At 39.3% G+C, this 15040-nt stretch overlaps 1 long non-coding RNA gene and 2 pseudogenes across 1 annotated transcript; 1 reads left to right on the top strand and 2 right to left on the bottom strand.

Moving 5' to 3' along the window:
* Nucleotides 1-2216: 2216 nt before the first annotated feature.
* On the bottom strand, nucleotides 2217-3921 carry LOC141295621 (cytochrome P450 1B1 pseudogene; annotated as a pseudogene).
* Nucleotides 3922-5337: 1416 nt separating this feature from the next.
* LOC141295449 (cytochrome P450 1B1 pseudogene) lies at nucleotides 5338-8054 on the bottom strand (annotated as a pseudogene).
* Nucleotides 8055-8168: 114 nt separating this feature from the next.
* LOC141295451 (uncharacterized) lies at nucleotides 8169-14408 on the top strand. Its single transcript, XR_012341070.1, has 2 exons — nucleotides 8169-8275; nucleotides 14042-14408. It is a non-coding gene; the product is annotated as an uncharacterized lncRNA (long non-coding RNA).
* Nucleotides 14409-15040: the final 632 nt, after the last annotated feature.

Here is a 15040-nt window from a genome sequence, read left to right as displayed (position 1 = left end):
TGTATTTTTGGCTATTGCCGCAAATGTGGTTTATGGTTTTGTGGTCCAGGGTCGAAATATATACTAATCTGAATATGATAGATTCATGTAGTCTAGTGTTGTTGCAAAATCTTGTTAGTTCAGATGTCCATTTGCAGAGCATGTGAGCATGTAAAGTCCAGATGAGAAGGGAGGATGTTTTCTTTGATGGTTTGAGACGGAGCCATCAATGTTTTCATTTTTGAAAACACTTGCACTTCTGTCCAAAACAACACAATTGTTAGCTTCATATCATCTGCTGTGCGTTTGCATAAAGTGCATCTCATGCAACTTGTCAAATATGGCCAGCTCGTATTTCACCTCAAAACCTTTTGTAGTATTTGCTGTACTGGTTCGAATAAAAAGCATTGTAATGCAATTTCTTTTTCGGTATTGCAGAATAAACAATCACCACTTAGAATGCGAAATGCAAACTGTCCAGATCTATCAATGCAAAACAATTTTTCTCCTTTTTGAGTTGAAATGCGAGCCGTACGTGTTTCCGTGAGAGTCACTCATCTGTGTGTGAGGTTAAAACAGAGGTGAAAACATCTGATGGTACAATTTGTGTTTTTTTAAGGACTGAACCCTCAGCAAATCTTGAGGCCGACGATGGGGGCATCCTGAAAAAGGACCGCTTTTCAATGGGGAGGTTTATCAAAAAGACATGTCCCGTGAGTGTGCGTTTGCGTGTGTGGTTCGCAGTAAATCAGGGGCATGTACTGTGGCTACCCTCCATGGCCCATAACACCCTGGCCCCCCTCCAGAGCGCTGCGGTGTCATGACAGGAAGCGAGAGAGGAAAGCTGCGTGTGTCTGCTATGAATTAACCAGTGTAAATGTAAGACTCCCTCTGAGACTCCCTCCGCGCATGTGGGCCGCAAAGCAGCTTTGCACGTTTTTAGGTGTATGTTGTGTGTGTGTGTGTGTGTGTGTGTGTGTGTGTGTGTGTGTGTGTGTGTGAAAAGATGCTATTTGGGTGCCGCCACCTCTGCTGCGGAAAAGTAAATTAGCAAATACTTTTAGACCTCTAATTTACATGAGCGACAAAAAGCGTTTGTGTGTGTTTGTACAGCAAACCAGCAGATGTTTTGGAGCAACTTAGTCGTTAATTTAATGAAATACATAGTGTTAGAGTCAACAATGCATTTTATTTACATCAATAAAAACAGTTTCAAGTCATATTTATTAATTTTCAACATTTTTACAGGTGCATAAAAATTTGTAGAACAAACAATAGAATAAAACATCTGATTTTAGCATTAAATCAGTATTATACATGACCTTTTTTTTTGCTTTTAATTTGGAAATTTACTAAAAGCAATATATTTTAAAATCATGGTAATATACACTGTTTTCATGCTTTTTAAAGAAGACTTTTCTGCTCATCAAGGCTGTGTTTATGTGATTTAAAAATATAGAAAAAAATGTAATATTGTGAAATGTTAATGTTACTTAAAATAGTGGTTTTCTATTTGAATATAATGTAAAACATAATTTATTTCTGTGATTCAAAGCTGAATTTTCAGCATCATTACTCCAATCTTCAGTGTCGCATAATCCTTCAGATATCATTCTAATATACTGATTTATTACTGGAGTAATGATGCTGAAAATTCAGCTTTGCATCACAGAAATGAATTACATTTTAAATTATATTCAAATAGAAAACCACTATTTAAAATTGCATTAACATTTCACAATATTACAGTTTTTTTCTATATTTTTAAATTCAGCTTTGCATCATTAGAATAAATTATATTTTAAAGTATAATGAAATAGAACACCACTCTTTTAAATTGCAAATATATTTCACATTATTACAGTTTTTCTGTATTTTTAATCAAATAAACACAGCCTTGATTAGTAGAAAAGTCTTCAAAAAGCATTAAAAATATTTCCGATCCCAAACGTTTGAGCGGCAGTGTATATATAATTTTTTTGCAGCTAGAAAAAAACACTTCAATATATTTTAGAAACTGTAATTAAAAGTGTTTTTAAAAGTACCACATAGTAACAAACCCTGCTGAACCTTTTTCCTTACGTTTGCTTTCAAAACTTAGATTCAGTCATAGCTACACTTGTATACAGTGAGCTATATTTATAATCTGAAGTTCAGTATTGCTAAACATGAAGTACATACCTGATTATGCATAGTGTATTATATTAGAGACAGTGGGTTTAAAAGCACACACTAATTTATGCTTCATTAAATACGCTTCCTCTGGGTTTGGCACAGATTTTATAATCAAATGGCTTCAGTGTTAACCCATAAGAGTAGTTTAAACTCAAGTCTTGCGATGGGTCCTTCTCGAAAGTTAGTTGGTGGATTAACATAGCAGCGATGAGGAAAACTTCCACTTTTGCGATCTGATCGCCAATGCATCGTCTTTTCCCGATAGAGAAGATCATCACACTGCTGGTCAGGTCTTTATCCAGAGCGCCGCTCTCGTCTAGAAATCTCGACGGGTTGAAAATGTGAGGATCCTTCCACTTTTGAGGGTCGTGGTTGACGGACCACTGGTTGATGAACACCACAGTGTCTTTTGGGATGCGGAGACCTTCGATGGTGACGTCTGAGGTGGTGGAGTGTGGAATGGTGACGGGAACGAAGCTTGTGTAACGCATGGTTTCATAAATAAAGGCGTCCAGGTAGGCCAGGTTGCTCTTGTCCTCAATTGATGGGAGTCGGTCACGACCTACTACTTTATCAATCTGTTCTTGGAGCTTGGTTTGGATTGATGGGTATTTGACCAGTAGAAGCAGCATCCAATGCAAAGCAGTGGAGACTGTATCCATACCTGCTCCAATGAGATCAGACACTGTACCTTCAGTATGAGCCTCGGTCAAGCCCGTCTCCGTATCTGCATGGTCAATCCCGCCAATAAAGGCATCACTCATGTCTCTTGTCACCTCAGGGTCGTAGCTTTGCCTGTGCTCCACCACTTTAGCTTTAACAAACATGAAAAAGTCATTGTTAAGGTCTTTGAAGCTCTGAAACATGCTCCTCACGGGATTGGGAAAAGATTGCAACCAGGGCATGACGTCCACCAAACTTCCAGCTCCTACGGTTTCGCTAAACTTGTTCACGTTGCCCAAGAGTGTCCTGAATTCTAAGTCATCGTGTGCATAGCGTTTGCCAAAACAAAGAGCGCAGATGATGTTGGCAGCCGTGACTGTGAGTTCGTGAGATGGATTGAAGTATCGGCTGTTCAAACTCAATCTCAAAAAGGTTTCAACCAATTCCTCGGCTTCTGCTGCGATGTGCTTCTCGAAGGACTTTTTCGTTTGGCTGTTCGCAGATGAGAAGGCACGAATGGTGGATTGGGTGATCTTCCGGTGCATCTTCCATTGCTTGCTGTAGCTGGTGAACGTCATGCTCGTCCCGCCGGAAACCCACTGGAAGGATACAAAGTTCGGTCTGCCAGCGAACTCTGTGCTGTGTTGAAGCAACGCCTTGCGAATGGCTGACTCTCCATTGAGAACCACTATGTCGCTGCTGCCCAGTCTAATTTGGTACACATTTCCGTACCGCTTTGCCAACTTGGAGAAGGTGATGTGGGGCATTTGGCCGAGTTGCATGGCGTTACCAACGAGCGGCCAAGCGAAGGGCCCTGGAAGCCTCTTTTTGAGAGTGAGGTTCCTGACCCAGAAACAAGCCTCCAGACAGCAGAGGAAGATGAAAGATGCAATAAGGGCTGGCTGGATTTGTCCACTCCATTCCTTAAGGATGCTATTGCCATTCATGCCGAACTCTGTGTCTGAAAGCGCCATGGTATAAAATGCGACTGGATTAGTAACTCTCCATCTTCAATGGCAAGAACATAAAATTTGCTGTTTTTTGCTTTGTTCGGCTGTGGGGTTACAGGAAGATGGGTCAAGGTTTGCAGAGCTGAAATGTCTGTCCAGAGATGGCCAAATTAGAAGAATACAGATTTCAGCCTTGACGCTGTGTTATATATCTCTGCAGTAGGAGGAGTTTGGGCTACAGGTTCGTTTTCTTTCCCCTGACTCTCTTTGACTCTCCACCCATTACGGCCTGAGCGTAGACGCCTGGACACACAGCACGATCTTGAGCCATCTACAGATGCATAATGCTTCAGACAATTTCCCATATGTTGCATTAAATGGCAAAATGCCAAAAAGTGCTCTTTATTTTTAAAAATTGGTACTATTACTACTACGTTGTTATATATTATATTATAATTTTGTTATTTGATGCACTTATTTATTTATTTATTGCATGCATTAAATTATTGCATTTATTTATTTATTGCATGCATTCATTTATTGCATACTTGCAGTACATTAATGTTTGAACTAATAATAGATCCAATGTTGAACTGGAAGGCAGTCAGCATTGTTTGTTTGTGATTAGTGGATCTTAGTAGTTTCTCAGCACTTGAAGTTTCTTTTGCTAAGACACCTGTGCGAACTTGAGAAGAACTGACTTCATTCATCAACTAAAAATCACAAATTCAAGCATATTGAGACTTCAAATGTGATGTTGAAATGTGAGCATGAGTGAGACGTTACTGGCTGCAGCATTTGAAATGCAAATACAGATCTTTGCTTTTATAGTTCACTCAAATATTGTTTTATTGAGTTATTTAAAAGCATTTTGTGGGCACTATATCTGTGTATAGTATATAAATAGCAGAGTAAGAAAATAAGTCATTAGGCTAAATGAATGTGGGCCTTCGTTTAATGATGTCTGTTGCATTCTATATATATTTAAGAGATCTTTTTTTTTATTTGCCTTGTCCTAAAGTGCTGAAATGTCTGATTAAGATGAATAAAGCCATAAAACTAAAAATACTGTCAATTGAATACATTGTCTAACATATATGAGCTCTTTAAGTCTGCCGTAATTGGTGGGATTTCATTTAGTTCAGAATCCACAATGTGATGCCAACTGAATGCTTGAGGAATTCAGTCTGTAAACTCATGAATGTTTTGAGGGTTTTTTAGTGCATCAGACAAAGAACAGATACAAAGTGTGGAGTTAAATATGTACCATAAGAGTGGATCACAAGCTGTAGTTAAAATAATGACTGTTATAAAAATTTAATAAGATAATTTGACTTTACAAATGTCACTTTAGAAAAATATTGGTTGTAAAACTAACAATAAGCATATAATATGCATAAGTGAAGACAGATGCAGATCATTCAGACTATAAATTTGGGTGGTTAGCTGGTTTAGTTTGATTTTTTAAATTTATATATGTGCATGTGCATGTGCATGTACATACGGTAAATCTTACAAAATTTGAATGATGTTAAGGGTTCAAAACAGAAAGAGACAGAGTGCATCTTCACAGGTTGTAAAATAACACTTTATTTATTCCACTTATTTTAGCTTATTTTCCAATAGTAAAAAGAAAACATATTCAAAACAATACCTGAACATTAAAATATAAAAATCTAGTTTTTCTTCAAAAAGCTGTATTCCTGAATACATGCACTTCAGTTACAGAGCTGGCAAAACATTCAGTGTAAACATTTACCGTAATAAATGCAATGTGATATAAGAGTACATCATGATATAGCTCTGCTGGGGGATTTTTTATTGTGCATGTGAGAAAACCTTCAAAATGTCATAACTGGGAAGATTTGCTGAGCAACAGAACAGACTAAAACCACTTAATTCTCAAATGTGTTTTATAAAGAATAGAATTGATAAAAATAGCTGTAAATAAATGCTTAATAATACTTAAAATACCCGAAGTACATAATCACATCGTTATACAGTTTTATGCAAGCATAATGAAATGCACTGTTATGCCAAATCTGAGTCGGGCTCATAGGAAGTAAAAGCTCTCCAACAGCTGCTGCCCATTAACATGACTCAACACCATCTACAAACAGTTGCATAATATTACATAATAATTGATATGTCTACAGTGATAGTGGCTTAGCATTGGACCACAAACGTTTCGTATCGCAGTCCTTCTAATGTTATTTTAAAGCATATATGATGTTTTATAAACATGAAGCAATTAAAACATTACTGTTAAGAGCTGAAGAATCTCTTCAGTTACCTGACAACATATTCTATGGATGTGATTACATCAGTTCACTGAATCATTGCAAACGTGTATAAATATTAAATATACAATTACTAAACATTTAGCATTCAGTGCAGCTTTACTAATACTGTTACGTGGAATACATTTGTAATACGTTCAGTCTCTGCTGGCCTTGAGTCACAAGAACAAGCTGGTTGTTTCTACTCATGCCGGCGACACCAAGCCAAAAAGTTTTCCTCTGAGCTTCGCCGAGATTGTGTAATGGAGCGGCTTCAGTGTTAAACCGTACGTGCAGTCCATGGAGAGATCCTGAGAGGGGTTGCTCTCGAATGAACACTGGTGCAAAAGGATGGCAGAGATCAGGAAAACCTCCACTTTGGCGATCTGCTCACCAATGCATCTTCTCTTACCTGTTGAGAAGATCATCACGCTGTTGGTCAGGTCTTTATCCAGAGCGTCGGTCTCATCCAGAAATCTGGACGGGTTGAAGATGTGAGGATCCTGCCACTTTTGAGGGTCGTGGTTGACGGACCACTGATTGATGAACACCACGGTGTCTTTGGGAATGTGAAGTCCTTCGATGGTGACGTCTGAGGTGGTGGAGTGCGGGATGGTAACGGGGACGAAGCTGGTGTAACGCATGGTTTCGTAGATGAAGGCATCCAAGTAGGCGAGGTTGCTCCTGTCTTCAATTGATGGGAGTCGGTCACGACCTACTACTTTATCAATCTGCTCTTGGAGTTTGCTTTGGATCGACGGGTACTTGATTAAAAGCAGAAGGATCCATTGCATTACTGTGGACATCGTGTCTTGTCCGGCCCCGATTAAATCAGTGACTGTAGACTCAACAAAGTCCTTAGTCAGCGTGCTTTCTTTCCCATGCTCAATAACGCCAATGATTGCATCGCTCATGTCACGGGTGACTTCCGGGTCGTACGTGTCTCTATGCTGCACCACTTTGTCCTTCACATAAGCGAAGAATTCCTCATTAAGGAGCTTGAAGTTTTGATAAACGCTTCGGATGGGATTCGGAAACGACTGCAGCCAAGGCATGACGTCCACCAGGCTTCCAGCGCTGACGGTTTCGCCAAATCTCTCCACGCGTTTTAGTAGAGCCCTGAACTCGGGGTCGTCGTGTCCGTAGCGTTTCCCAAAGCAAAGCGCGCAGATGACGTTGGCGGCTGCGACGGTGAGTTCCTGCGACGGATTGAAGTGTCGTCTGTCGGCGCTGAGTCTCAGAAACTTCTGGACCAGATCCATGGCTTCGCCTACAACGTGTTGTTCGAACGTCTTTTTGGTTTCAGTGTTCGCCAATGAGAACGCTCTCAAAGTCGATTGCGCTATTTTACGATGCAGCCTCCATTGTTTGCTGTAGCTGCTGAACACCATGCTCCGACCGCCGGAAATCATCTGAAAGGACAGAAAGTTCGGCCTCCCGGCAAATTCGGTGCTGTGTTCAATGAGCGCGTTGCGTATGGCCGTGTCTCCGTTCAGAACCACAATGTCGCTTCGCCCGAGTCTTATCTGGTAGACGTTTCCGTACTTCTTTGCCAGCTTTGAGAAGGTGATGTGTGGCATTTGTCCCAGCTGCATGGCGTTTCCCACCAAGGGCCAGGCGAACGGGCCGGGAAGCCTTTTCTTAATGGTGAGATTTCTGACCCAGAGACAAGCCTCCAGGAAGAAGAGGATGATGAAGGATGCTATCAAAGCTGGCTGAACCTGTCCGCCCCATTCCTTCATGATGCTGCTGCTTTCAAACTCAGCTTCAGTCAGAGACATTTTTCTGATTCACTTTTATTCTTCTGATTTAATGCTCAAATAATGTTAATATTCACTACTACATGTAGAGAAATGCAAGCATTCATTTAAAAGAATAATCTCATCTGTTTCTCCCTTTTGCATGCAAAAGTAATGTAAACTCTCTCTGTCTCTAGCGCTTCCCAGTCTGTTTTAATTATTCTGCATGCACTGATTTAGAGTTTCTACTCTGTTTAATTTTTCCAGGTTATGCTGACAGGGCTTTCTGAGCTGCTTGGTTGGATCCATGTCTTTTATATATGTTTGCAGCACAGGGGGGCCGGACCCAAAGCTGGTCTCACTCCTCCCATCGTGGAAGCCACAGAGACTCCGTCAGTAGATCTGAACGTCTGGCTGCAGCTGAACACGGAGATTAAAGTGCGCAACCGGTTCTGTTCACCGGGAAACGTCTGAACCTGCGGTGAAACTAGTGCGTAAACCATCTATGTTTCGTTTGCACGCGTTCTGTGCGGGGCATTTCTAAATATCGTTGCGGTTTGTGCTCAAAACTCAAACTCTTTATTCGACTCACGCGATTGTGTTTGTAGTGTTTGCGCACTCCTGCCATCGTTATTTCTGTTTAGGATTACGAAAATCTTATTTTAAGCTTAATGCAATCATTGACGGCATCCCAGACGTTTGTCTTGGGGAATGTTTCGCAATGAAAAAGACGCTGTGTTTTGCAGATCCACTTTACATAAAACCTAAAAATGGAAAAGTATGCATGCATGGAGTTATGCAACACCATCCAGTTTTATCCCTGTGGTGTGTGCGTGTTTCTCTATATGTCTTTAGCTTAGTTAATGAATGTGAATTTCAGTATGCAATAGTCATAATAAACACTGAACATTCCGTATGCATATTGTACGAATTATTGCACATCACAAAGTGAAGTTTTCATAACAGATAATTTAATATCCTTTCAGCATGATTCATAATTTGATCTCCAAGTACAAACAATTATTTTTTAGTAGAAATGTCAACATTTTACAACACAGGGAAACAAGATCATAAATGATCTTTAAGAGCATAATCTGATGTTGTGTTCACATGTCGACGGTGCATCATGTTCTGGGGTCTCTGATCTCATCGAAAAGCACGCCAGGGTCTCTCTCGGCTATTTTCCTCTCACAATTTCAGGATAAATTTTCACATGTGTTTTTGGGTATGCAGTCATTGAGAGATTGCTTAATTGCAAGCATGCCTGCATAACGTGTGCTAAAGCAGATCCTCTCAGAATACGGCAACACAGACACTTTGTTCTGTTAGAAAACACATAAAAATTGTCCTGAGAGGTTCATGATGAAAATGCATATGAAGAAGCTGAAGGGCTATATTCTGGGGCATGTGTATCTGCGTGCTTTGTTGCTTGCTCTGTTTATATCAGTTTATATCATAGCAGCGTTGAATTGAATTTACATTTAGATAGTTCTCTGAAATCTCGAGACTTTAAGCTAAAGAACTGAATGTTCTTGATGCGAAATGCTTTTCTTCTGTGCCAGGCAGGAGATAAATGTTCCTTGTTTCCAGGAGGAGTTTATTTTTGCAGGGATCTAATGACCCTAATTGCAGCGTTTCTAGAGTCAGAGAGACAGTAGCATTGATTTCTTGCTGATAGTACACTTTCCTGGATGCAAACCACCACTAAAATGAGATGTGCCTCCTGCTCTGAGAAGAGAGGAAGAAGAAGCTGCCAAATGCAATCAGTTCCAATCCGCTTGGATTTAAGGAGCCCACTGTTTCTGCTCCCTAGGAGAGAATAAACATCTTCACAGAAACAAGATTAGATTTCATTGTGCACTGTCCAGGGAACACTAGAGAAAAAATAGTGAGTGTTAAACTGTCCATGAACTTAGTTAATTTGTGTGTGTGTGTAAGCAGTGAATATGTAATAAACTCTTAACACTCTATTTGTAAAGTGGTGAAATGCATTATTGCATTCTAAAAGTAATGCATTAATTATGTTTTAAAATGCATTTTGTAATGCATTATGATGCATTTTAACTTTAGTTACACTTATTTATGAGGCTTCAAGTTACAATTGTTTTCTTAAATCTAAGTTAAAGCTGTTATAACTGTTAGATTTTAATATGGATTTTAAGACTAATATTTGCAATGTAACCACAGCAGCAAATGCTTTTACATTTTAAGTTAATGTAATATAATCTTTTATGCTATAATGTCTAAAATCATGGATTACAATATTGTAAAACATGACCTTAGACCACAAAACCAGTCAGAGAGGTACATTTTTTAAATTGAGATTTATACATTATACATACTATTTAAATATCTGTAATCAGAGGGTGCAAAAAAATTTAATATTGAGAAAAATGCCTTTAAAGTTGTCTAAATGAAGTTCTCAGTAATGCATATTACTAATCAAACATTTTATTTTGATATATTTATGGTAGGAAAATATTTTCATGGAACAAGATCTTTGCTTAATATCCTAATGATTTTTGGCTTAAAAAAATGTTTTGAGTACAAATGCTACTTAAGGCTGGTTTTGTGGTCCAGGTTCACATATCAGTGTCATATTAGTTGATATTCTGTGTGTAAACAGTACAGATATAATAAAAAAATATGTTATCATTTTCTTAAATCTAAAAAAGTACGATGATTGTTCTCATAAAACATACACATAATATTAGTAAGTTGTATATAGTTTTTAAAAGCTCTAGTCTTTCTGATTGACTATAGTTTTTGCAGTAACATTTTAATTTAAAATCAAGGATTGATATTACAATTTTGAGAAACTAGTTAATATTCACTGTGTGTAATTATCTTGAAGCAAGTCTGAAAAAGTAAAAACTTGTTCTCACAGATGTATTAAGTAATTATTTGATTAAGTGTACCACGATCCGTTATGTTATAGCATGAAAAATCATGAATGGATCTAACAAATGTTATTTTGATGACTCAGATAACATTGTGGCTTTGTAGACCTAGTTTTCCAGTGTTACTATCAGAGCTCAGCACTGCCAAAATCCCATCACATCTTTCCGTACGGGAGAATCCTCTGGAATCCCGTGATTCACATATGGTCTCTCACATCAGCGTCCGCGCTAATCAGAGCCAGCTTTGCGGCCAGCCTGTGTGTGTTGCGTGAGGCTGTCGTGTTTGCCTGCCATTATTCTCTTTAACCTGGCTGTGAAAGGCTGGCCGTGACCCCAGAGGGTCGGGAAGGTCGAGGACTTGGCAGCCGCAAACGTGTGGATGCAGGTCTCACGGCGGACCGAGCGATCCCGGTCTGGAGCTAATCACTGTTTACTAGAATCATTTCCACTTTTCAGCGAGCTACTGTCACGCACGGCCTCGGGAGGGAGGAGGAGGAGGAGGAGGAGGGAGGAGGGAAGCCCAGGGGTCCGACCGGCCGTTTAGGAGGATTTGGGGGAAAAAGACGAGCTGAAACTAACCGTAGGAATGTGAATGCAGATTAGACAGCAGCGCTGATCTAGAACCCAGAGCGACCGACTGACACACAGCACAATGAACACTCGCTCTCGCTGCAGGACACTAACGAATGCTTCATGAGCGTGACTCACCAGTGCCATCTTGACCATGTTAGCTCTCAATGGAGTCTATTAACGGCAGTGACGTGATGCTGATTCACTTGAGCTGAGCTGTTTTTTTTTGCACACGAGAATTTAAATTATTTAAATTGTAGATTTTCACATTTTTGGATAAAATATGAACGGTGCAATACCAGCCAGTGTTTTAGGTGGTTGCTATGCAGTCACTAAGGTGTTTAAAATGGGTTAAGCATGTTGCTAAGGAGTTGCTCGGGAGTTAGTGCAGGTGCTTGTTGCCAGGGCATTGCTATGCAGTTCCTAGGGAGTTACTACAGTGGGTCATTGCCCGGGCGTTGCTAGGGAGTTACTACGTTTGAATGTTACCAGGGTGTTGCTATGCAGTTCCTAGGGAGTTGCCACAGTGGGTCATTGCTAGGGAGTTATTTTACTGTACTTTAGTGAACTACATTTGAATGTTTCCAGGGTGTTGCTATTGAGTTGTTGAGGTGTTGTGAGTAGTTTTTGATGTGTTGTTGCAGGGTTGCTAGGGAGTTACTACAGTGGGTCAGTGCCACAGTAGGTCATTGCTATTAAGTTGCTAGGGAGTTACAACCTTTGAATGTTGCCAGGTTGTTGCTTTGCAATTGCTAAGGTGTTCTGATTGGTTTTTAACATGTTGTTATTAGTTTGCTAGGGATTTACTACACTTGAATGTTTGGCGGGGTGTTGCTATGGAGTTGCTAAGGTGTTCTAAGTGTTTTTTAACATGTTGCTATAGGGTTGCTATGTGGTTACTACAGTTGGTCGTTGCCAGGGTGTTGCTATGAAGTTAATACAGTAGAGCAATGCCAGGATGTTGCTTTGGAGTTGCTAAGGTGTTCTGAGTGTTTTTTGACATATTGTTATGGGGTTGCTAGTGAGTTACTACAGTAGGTCATTGCTAGGGTGTTGCTGAAAAAAGTTTCTAGGGAGTTACTACATTTGAATGTTTCCAGGGTGTTGCTTTGCAGTTGCTAAAGAGTTTTGAGTGTTTTTGACATGTTGCTATGGGGTTGCTATGATTTTACTACAGTGGAGTTATTACAGTGGGTCATTGCCAGAGTGTTGCTATGCAGTTTCTAGATATTTACTGTACTAGAGCAGTTTGTTGCCAGGGTGCTGATATGCAGTTGCTAGGGAGTTACTACAACAGGTTGTTGCCAGGGCACCGATATGCAGTTGCTAGGGAGTTACTACAACAAATTGTTGCCAGGGCACTGATATGCATTTACCAAGGAGTTACTACAGTAGCTTGTTGCCAAGGCGTTGCTATGCAGTTTTTTAACATGTGCTTTGAGGTTGCTAGGGAGTTACCACAGTACGTGGTTTCTAAGGAAATCTGGATGGTTGCAACTACTCTGTTTTGCACACCACTTTTAAGGTGATGAACATCTGCGCTCCATTTGTTTGATTGTTAAAAGTAAACTTGAGGAATCATAATGTGCATCTGATCAAGGCAGATTATTATATCTTTATCAGTTTTAAGCATGCAACTAGGGCAGGCGAGAGTTTAAGAGTTTGTCATGCACTGTGTGTGATTTATATTTTTAAGATGTGCATGAACATTTTGTTTTTATTACATGAATCGCATCACAAAAATATCCAAGATTCCTAAACACAGGCTATCTTTAAGTGAATCCAGTAAGGTTATTAAATTATTGCGGTTCGTTCTAAAACGAGAGTCAGTCGCCTGAGGGAACGCGAGCGCACAGGCGTCTCACAGCGGGATGTTTGTGCTTTCGCCAGGTACATCAAACCACAAATCTCCTCTTACTCTGACCTCTGCTCGACTTTGGCTCCAAGACTCATCGGCCAATCAGAATTCAGGAGTGTGCGTTTCCTCCAATCAGAACTGACGGTGTGATCATTAGTGATTTGATGTGGCCTGACATTTAAGTGCGATCAGTTACTATGATTTGATATGTCAATGATGAGCGCTCATGAACATTTCCCTTCTGCTAATAACGTGACTTGGCTGACGAGCGGTGATGGAAACTGTAGAGCTGAGTTATCAAACACACCAAAACGGTGATGTGAAGTAACAGATGTTTTTACGCTTCATCACGATCATATTTATTATTGACTTAGCAGATGCTTTCATATTAACTTTTACAGCATTGCACATAATTAAATTTATCACATTTACTTAAACTGATTAGAGATGATTCAAAATAGCATATGTTTCCAGCTCACATTTCAGTGATTAAGAATAAATAAAGCTATTTTAGGACAATTATGATTTCATTGGAACTGTTTTATATTTTTTTGCAGTTTGACATTTTCATGACAATTAAAAATAACATTTTTGAGATTCATGTGTTTATTTTCTTTGGCTGCGTGTTATATAAAAAAATATAGTTTTCTGCAAAATTGCAGATTAGAGAACATTCCCTCCCTTTTTGTCTTGGCACGAAAAGCAGTTTGTTCTTCAGCTGAAGTTTGTAGGGCCTGAAGGCCAAATGATCTGCTGAAATTGTTGATATCCTGCATGTATATTTCCATATCAGGAGTAGATTAAGCATTTCAGTACTTCAGCACTGCAGTCATTCACTGCATTTAGTTTTATTTTTACCAGCACAGTATTGCATGAATCACTATGTAGAGTGATAATGGCCTTTATGTTTTTCTTCGCCCCTCTGTAGGTGTGTTCTGATGTCTTCTGCAGAGGTTTCTTGCGTGCGAGGATGAGTTTGCGTGCCACTCCGGCCTAGCGTGCGCAGATCCCGGTCACCGGCCCCGACCTCCCCTGGGAGGAGGAGGAGATTAAAATGAGACGGGGAAGGGAAAAAAATACGGCGAGAAATGGCTTCCAGATGACCCCGATTTGAGTTGGTTAGCTCATTTGTAGCTGGCAGACGGACTTTGACAGGAACAATTACAGCAGCCTGAAGCTCCACGCAGCAGCAGCACATCTCAAGGTTAATGAAGGATTACTCACACATACATGCTGATATTCACAACTTACAATTCATCATTTTCTCACTATAAATAAACTCAAGTTGTTCTTCACATTGTGTAATTGTGTGGATAATCAATTCTTTACTTGGTTTCATTTCCCATATATACTGCCGGTCAACGTTTGGGCTTGGTAAGATTTTTAATGTATTTTAAATATGTTTCTAATGCTCATCAAGGCTGTGTTTATTTGATCAAAAATACAGAAAAAATTTTATATTGTGAAATATTATTCTATTTTAATATGCATTAAAAATCTAATTTATTTCTGTGATCAAAGCTGAATTTTCCAGCATCATTACTGCAGTATTCAGTGTCACATGATCCTTCAGAAGTCATTCTAATATACTGATTTATTGTCAGTGCTGGGAACAGTGTTGCTTAATGTTTTTTGTAACCTGTGATACATTTTTCAGAATTTTTTAATAAATAAAAAGTTGAAAATATCAGTATTTATTTCAACAATATACACTGCTGTTCAAAAGTTTCGGGTCAGTAAATTTTTATTACTTCTTTTTTTGAAAGAAATGAATTCTTTTGTTCAGCAAAGATGTGTTAAATTGATAAAAAGTCATAGCAAATACTTGAATTGTTAGAAAATTTATATTTTGAATAAATGCTGTTCTTTGTAACTTTTTGTTCATCAAAGAATCCTGAAAAATGTCGCCAACATAGATAATTCTAAT

Source organism: Garra rufa, chromosome 21 (assembly GCF_049309525.1).
Source record: "Garra rufa chromosome 21, GarRuf1.0, whole genome shotgun sequence".
In the NCBI taxonomy this organism is placed as follows: Eukaryota; Metazoa; Chordata; class Actinopteri; order Cypriniformes; family Cyprinidae; genus Garra; species Garra rufa.
The sequence above is the reverse complement of the archived record's forward strand: the minus strand, read 5'-3'. Positions and strand labels throughout refer to the sequence as shown.